Source organism: Marmota monax, unplaced genomic scaffold (assembly GCF_021218885.2).
Source record: "Marmota monax isolate L192 unplaced genomic scaffold, Marmota_monax_Labrador192_F-V1.1 WCK01_AAM20220418_F8-fsc00038, whole genome shotgun sequence".
In the NCBI taxonomy this organism is placed as follows: domain Eukaryota; kingdom Metazoa; phylum Chordata; class Mammalia; order Rodentia; family Sciuridae; genus Marmota; species Marmota monax.
Window position 1 is genome coordinate 4,293,014 of NW_026692498.1, and position 6,942 is coordinate 4,299,955.

A 6,942-nucleotide genomic window follows, 5' to 3' on the forward strand; every position below is an offset into this window, starting at 1 on the left:
TGCCCCTGACTCTCACTGGGCGAGGGTCACCTGCCTGAGGGGCCGTACTGGGCTGGCCTCCAGGCGGCCAGTGGGAGTGGACGGGGACCCCGAGGCTGGCCCACCTCTGCCCGGCAGCTGGCCTGACTGATGGCCTGGGGCCGGGGCTTCTGTGAGGATTTCTGACCCCCAGGCTTCCTCCCATCCTCACCCCGAGGCCGTGGGCTCCCGGGGTCCCCTGGCCGGGCCTGCACACGGGGAGCCTTGGCTGGCCGCCCGGAGCCCAGCAGCCGAGGGGACCCCTTCCCTGGCCGGCGGGAGAAGGCTGGCTGGGCCCCAGCTGTGGGCGGCCGTGGGGACGGCCGAGGGGCGGTCGCCCTGGAGACCCGGGCTGGTGTCCTCCTCAACAGATCCAGGATTGCGGTCTCTCTGTCGGATGCCCAGCGGAGCAGGCCGGGATGGTGGCCGCGAGGGCCGGGGCTTGCAGCAGCGCGGACGGCGCCCCTCCTCGGCCCTGGGCCCTGCCTGGGCCTCTCCTCAGGGAAATGGTCCAAGGACACTGGGATGCCATGGGGGAGACAGGAAGGGTGTGTTTGGAAAAAATGTGCTGAGGTCATCACGTTTGCTTCCAAAGGAGCTTCTGTGGGGGAGCCCGGGCCAGCGCGCTCCTCCCAGGAGCCGGGAGGCTCCGCCGGCCACCGCGGCACCCGCTCCAGCCGGGCCCTGGTGCCAGCGAGTCCCGCGGAGCCCTCGGCCCACGCGCAGGGCCGGGCCGCGGCTCCCTTGTTAGTCCATCCGCCTCTGACGGCCGAGAGCCCGCGGCTTCCCGGGACCCCCAGAGCCTCCCAGTCCCTTGCCCAGGAGAGAAGACTGGGCAAGGAGGCCCTGAAGGCCAGAGGAGCTGCCACTCTGGAGGGGCACCAATGTCCCACGGGGGCAGGAGTCTGGGGACAGGGGAATTTCGCAGTGTCCCCAGATCCAAGATGTGCAGCTGTTTTCCTTTTAAGAAAGTAACTTGATCCAGGCGCCTGAGACCTGGGTGCTGGCTCCGTGGGTGGCGAGCGGGGCCGGGGAGCTGGGTGACTCCCGAGGGCAGGGCCCAGGCGGCGGGGAGACGATCAGCCGGTGTGACCAGGGAGGGCCCCAGCTGGCCCTGGCCAGATGCCCCGTCCCCACACCCTGGCCGGGTGGGTGGCTGACAGTACGGGTAGCGGAGGGCTCATGAGCTGTGACATCTTCCTGAAAGCCCTCCAGCGGGGAGGGAGGGACGCTCTTCCACGGCACGGAAGCCACTCTGCACATTCTAGAATGTGCGAGAAGACGCCCTCACTCCAGGCGCCACCCCTCAGACACCAATTGACGGAGGGCCGCTCCCTGCAGTCCAGACTCTCCCTAGATCGTCCCCAGCCAGGGGCAGGCGGCCGGCATCCAGGGGCCAGGCTTGGTCACGAGAGGAACCTCATGCCCTCCGACACCGGATCCGCTGCCAGGTGCCCTGACTTCGTGCAGGCAGAGGGCACCCGGCTCTGGAGTGTGTGGAGCTGGCACCGGCAGTGGCCTTGCCGTCCGGTCCATGTGCCCTGTCCTTCCCTGGGCTGTGTGTCCCTCTGCTCTCTCAGTGGCCAGACTTACAGGGAGGCAGTGTGCAGCGGCCATTCCCAACAGCCACAGCGCCTCAAGGCCACTGAGGCACCCTGTGTGCTCTGCTCTGCGGGTTTGGCTCTCAGACCATTCCCCGGGGTAAGCCAGCTCTGCAGGAGGACCTCGAGTGACAAGGACACAGAGGACACTGAAACAAGGAAAGGGAGGTGAGAGGACCGGAGCAAGAACAGGCAACACAGAGACGGGAGCCAGGCTGGACTCTAGGTCGAAGGGAGCAAGGCCTGTCTGCTGCCCAAGGACAGGGCTCTACAGAGAGTAGCCGCCCAGGGCCCGGCACCACCCAGGAAGGGCCCGACTGGGCTCCGTCCTACGTTGCAGCCTCCAGTGGGTGTGAGGGAGAGGACAGTGAGGTTTGTTCCCCCAAACACCCGCTCCCTTCCAGCCGCCTGCGGGGACCGAGCCGCGGGGTCTGGGCTGCCCTGGGCGGGCGCAGGCTCCTCCCACCGCGGCCGGGCTCTTTTCCCTGAGCACCTTTGCATCTTCCAGCTCAGAGACGAGGCTCGGGGTGCGTGTGCCTCTGGAATCTGTCGCAAACCTAACGTCCCAGCTACTCCAGGTGCACTCAGAGGACCCCAGCTCCGGCTCAGCACCATTTGGAATGTTCACAGGTTTTGTGGCTTGGGCATTGGGACAGGGAGCAGCAGGGATGGCCTGTCACGTGTCTGCCATTTGGTGCAGGTTTGGCCGAACCTGGGCTGGGGCTGCTGGCCAACACCTGGGTGTGGCCTCCTCATGGAGCTGGGGCTTCCTCCCAACATGGCTGCAAAGTTCAAAAGTGAGAATGGAGGGGCGAGGGGGCAGGGACCCAGAGGGAGCCACACTGTAATGACCTCGCCTTCAAAGTCACCCAGCTCCACCTCCACCCCAGGTTCACTCCACGGTGCTCTCTGGACACGTGCTCCCCACGGGCAAGCGGGCTCTCCTCCGTCTCCGCTGTTCCCCGTCGCCGACTCCCGTCCAGTCGTGTGGGCAGGATCGAAGCCAGGATCCCACCCTGCAAGGGGCCGACACCCTCCAGACGGGGCTTCTCGCTCGTAACTCCTGCAAGCCCCAGGACAGGGTCCCCTCAACTGTGAGCCGCCCCCCAGTACAGTGGGCAGCAGAGGGGCTCCTAGCCAGGTAGGAGCAGCCCCCTCTCTCCAGGAGAGGGTCTCCCCGACCTTGGCCATCCTGGCCTGGCCCTGGAACCAGCCCTCCGATTTAGTGGAAAGGACGGGCCAGGCCCATGACGCTCTTTAGAGAGGTGTGGGTCACGGGCACACGGTGCTCAGCTCTGTCTCCTCAATCTGAATTTGACCTTGTGCTGAAGCCCTGGCCTAACCTGGGCCCCCCCAGGAATCTGGGAGGGGAAGCCTGTGCTCTCATACCCAGGGTCTCGGCTCCTTGTCAGTGAGGGTCATTCTCACCCGTGTGGGGGTCAGACGCTGCAGAGCGAGCCTCCCCTGGCCTCGACTGGGACCTGGGCAGGACTGGAATCCACCCAGCGATTCTGAAAGAAGGCAGGAGCAGGAGAGGGGAGGGAGCCGGGCCTCTTTGTGTCCCGTTGGGCCTTAGGGTGGGCCGAGGACTTGGGGCAAGAACCAGGGAGGAGAGCCCAGCAGCCATGGCTGCCCCTGGAGAGTGAAGGAAAGACCCAGGGCTTGGAAGAAGGGGTCTCCTAACTCCACACCCCCACACTGGTCCCAGGCTGACCCTGAACCTCACATGCAGGTGAGGACTCAGAACAGCAGAAGAACAGCTGCAAAAACTGAGCGAGATCTCACCATCACACACGGAGGTCAAGGCGGAGCCCACGGCTGAGTCCAACCAGGTGGACGGCCAGCTAAGACAAACACGAAGCAGCCGTCAGGGAATACAACGCCACCCAGACTCAGCTCTGCATCTCAGTCCCAACGTCCAGGTAGAAGTCTTTAGCATCACTTGGCGTACAAAGGGCCAAGAAAATGTGACCACTAACAATAAAGAAATGTTAAGCCAAGTGATTCATCCTGGTTTAGCTCTGAGGTGTCCCCCAAGAGCTCATGTGTGAGACATGGCAGGACATTCAGAGGTGAAATGTCCCGGGGATCGTGAGAGCCTGGACCTCCTCAGTGAGGAGTGGACTTGAGTGGATTAACCGGGGGGTGACTATGAGCAGACAGAGTGTGGCCGGGGGACACAAAGGACTGGGGACAGTCCTTTGGGGTATATGTTTTGTCCCTTCTGAGCTGAGCTCTCTCCACTTATTTGTTACCATGAACGGCTTCCTCCACGCCCCTCTCCAGGGGCCCGGCCCCACCTCAGGCCAGAACAGTGGACTGAGACCTCTGAACCTGGGAGCCACAAACGAACGTTCCCTCCTTCACCTCATTCTTGTACGGTCTTTTGGTCACAGTGACGAAAAAAGCTCGTGTGTTGGAATCATCAGACAAGGGCTTTAAAAGGACTATTATAATCATGCTTAGTGCAGTAATGAAGATACACCAAAAATGAAAGAAAAACTATAAATTGCCAAAGAGAAGAAATGTAAAGATGACCCAAGAAGGAAATATTTAAACCGAGGCACATTAAGAAGATAGGAAGGGGGAGATGGAAGAATGAAAAACGGAGAGGACAGGTAAGGGTTGGTAGGTCTAAATCCCACCAGACCGACAATTACACTAAATATTAATGGTATAAATATTTTAATTAAAAGGTATGAGATACCTGAATAAAAATGTAAGGCTCAACTATATGCCTATAAAAATGTACTTTGAACCCAGAGACACGGGGTAAAAGTAAACAGATAGAAAAAAGTACCCCAGGTAAGCAGACCGCCGCAGGAGACTAGAGCGGCTGCGTCAGTCCCAGGTAACTTCAACTTCAAAGGGTGACTGTTGAGAGAGAAGAGATATTTCCTACCCAGGAAAAGGACGAACTGTTTGGAAGTCGCCCAAGTTTTAAATGTAGATGCACCTCATAGAAGCTCAAATGCACAAGCAAAGATGACAGAATCCACAGTCAGCTCCACAGTCAAAGCCACCCATTCAACTCCACCGCGTCAGTGACCGATAGAAGAACCAGGCAAAAATCAGTGAACAGGAGATTTGACCACGATTGCCCACCCTGACCCATGCATTGAAACTTAATAGAAACTATTTTAAAATACTGCCAGATACACATCCTTTTTAAGGGTACATTGGACATTCACTGGGATAAACCAACGATTTTATACCCAAAAAATGAATAACAATCTTGATGGAATTGAAATGTCCCTCAAAGAATAATAATCGACCAAAACTGACATGAGAAGAGGTGGAAGACCCGAAGATATCTACGTCCGTTTAAAAAAAAAAATCACATTCATCATCAAACATCCACGTGAGTTTCTTATAAGTAATTTTAACAAGTTGACCCCAACTTGGTGGCTTAAAACAACACGGATTTACTTTAGCGTGGCCTAGTGGCCACGAGGTTCCCATCGGGGTCAGTAGGGCCGGGTTTCTCTGGAACCTTCTGTCGATGCCCTGAGCAACTCCCCCCCCCGCCCCGGCTGGCCTCTGGCTCCGTCTAGCCCTCTCCTCCTCCTGCTGACAGGGATCCCTGCCTCTCGTCCACTCCCACTGAGCTGGCCTGGTTGGTCCAGGACACCCCCATCTCAAGGTCCTTAACTGAACACATCTGCAAAGTCCCTTGTGCCACCTAAGGCCACCTCACCGTGAACTGTAGGGACTAGAATGTGACATCTGGGAGGATCATTAGTCCCCGCTGTGGTGATCTGTCACTTTTCTAAATGCTCAGTGAGGCTGTGGGTCAAGAATCCTGACGGGAACGGGACGGGGACACTCATCCCGACCCCACGCTCCCTGGTGGCTGGCGACCCCTGTGCCCTCATGCCCTGGCAGCTGGAGTGGGCTCCTGGCTGAGACCTCGCCGGGGCTGCGGTGGGCGCCGCGGGCAGGCTCCCCCTGTGGCCTGGGCTCCGTCTGCGGTGAGCGCGGAGGAGGCGGTTCAGGCAGAGAACCAGGGGGAAGCTGGGCCCCGCCCGCAGTCCAGCCCCAAGCTCCGCAGCGTCTCCTCTCCCGCGTCCTAAGAGGTCCCGGGAGGAGAAAGTCCTGGGAGGAGCCGGCAGCCCCCGCTCTTCGTGGGGGTGGGAGAGCGCACGGGACCAGCTGCCCAGCCGCGGGCGGACTTGGAAGATGCGACCTCCAGGGCGGGCAGCGCTGGCGCCCAGCAGTGCCGCTCGTTGACAGGCACTCGCCGTGCCCCGGGGTGGTGCTGTCCGGGCAGCCCCGGGAGACGGTGCCCCCTCCAGGGCCAGCGTGAGAGCCTCCGGGCTTCTGCTCCCCTCCTCTGGGCTGTTCGGTCCTGGGGCTCTGCTGCCGGGAGGGGACGGGGCAGGTCTGGTTTATGTCTGGATCTGAGGACTATCCTGTGCCCGTGCCAGCACCTGGCCCAGAAACCCAGATCTACATCAGTCCAGTGACCAGCCACAGGAGAGCGGGGGCCAAGGAAAGGGAGGAGACAGGTTCCTCAAGGTTTTGAGGGGAAATATTTCTATATCTCTTAAAAGGGTACCTTTGAAAGTGACAGCCCCCGAGGCCCCAGTGCTCAGCTCTTCCCTCTGGACACTCTGTGTGGAGGTGAATCTGGTGAGCTACAGTCACCTTGTCCCCAGACTAAGACTGAAAACACAGGTGGGGCAGGGCAGAGCCAAGACGCCTCTTGAGTACCCTGGATCACACTGATCCTGATGTCCACCTGGCCCAAGACTGCCAGTGACATCAGCCAGTGCATTTCTTGATTGTTTAAGTCCATTCAAAACAGGCTTTTTTTTTTTGGAATTTGGAGCTTACTGCATGTAGTATTTTCCTGTTGAAATCAAGGCTTGGAAAGGGAGCAGAAGGCTTTCAGACTCTCGAGGACATAAGGCTGCAGAGATCTTGCTAAAGTTCAGAAGCTGAGTCAGTAGCCCCAGGGTGGGGTGCTGGGCTCCTGAGTGTCTAACGAGCACCTATAATGGGGATGCCACCCGCCTGAGGGCCACACCTTGAGTGTGGAGGGTCCCAGGTGTGCCCAAGGCCACACGGCTGTGTGACAGAGCTGGGTTGCGCACAGGTCCGCCTGCCTCACAAGCCCATTTTCTCTCTACCACACCCTTCGCCAGTCACATGTTAGAATGGGGGATCCAAGCTGCGGGGCTGGGCTCCTGTCTGCCTGGAATGTGACCTGGGACCTGTTTCCTGGTATCAGAGGAGCCCAGTGTACTGCTCCAGATGCAGGCTGGTCACCAGGACAGAACCTGTGGCTGGGGTGAGCCGGGCTCCTCTGCTCAGTAGATCA

At 59.6% G+C, this 6,942-nt stretch overlaps 1 long non-coding RNA gene across 1 annotated transcript; it reads left to right on the forward strand.

The window, feature by feature from the left end:
- The first annotated feature begins 650 nt into the window (after positions 1-650).
- LOC124092971 (uncharacterized) lies at positions 651-3,623 on the forward strand. Its single transcript, XR_006851789.2, has 4 exons — positions 651-1,991; positions 2,128-2,416; positions 2,510-2,760; positions 3,352-3,623. It is a non-coding gene; the product is annotated as an uncharacterized LOC124092971 (long non-coding RNA).
- The last annotated feature ends 3,319 nt before the right edge of the window (positions 3,624-6,942 follow it).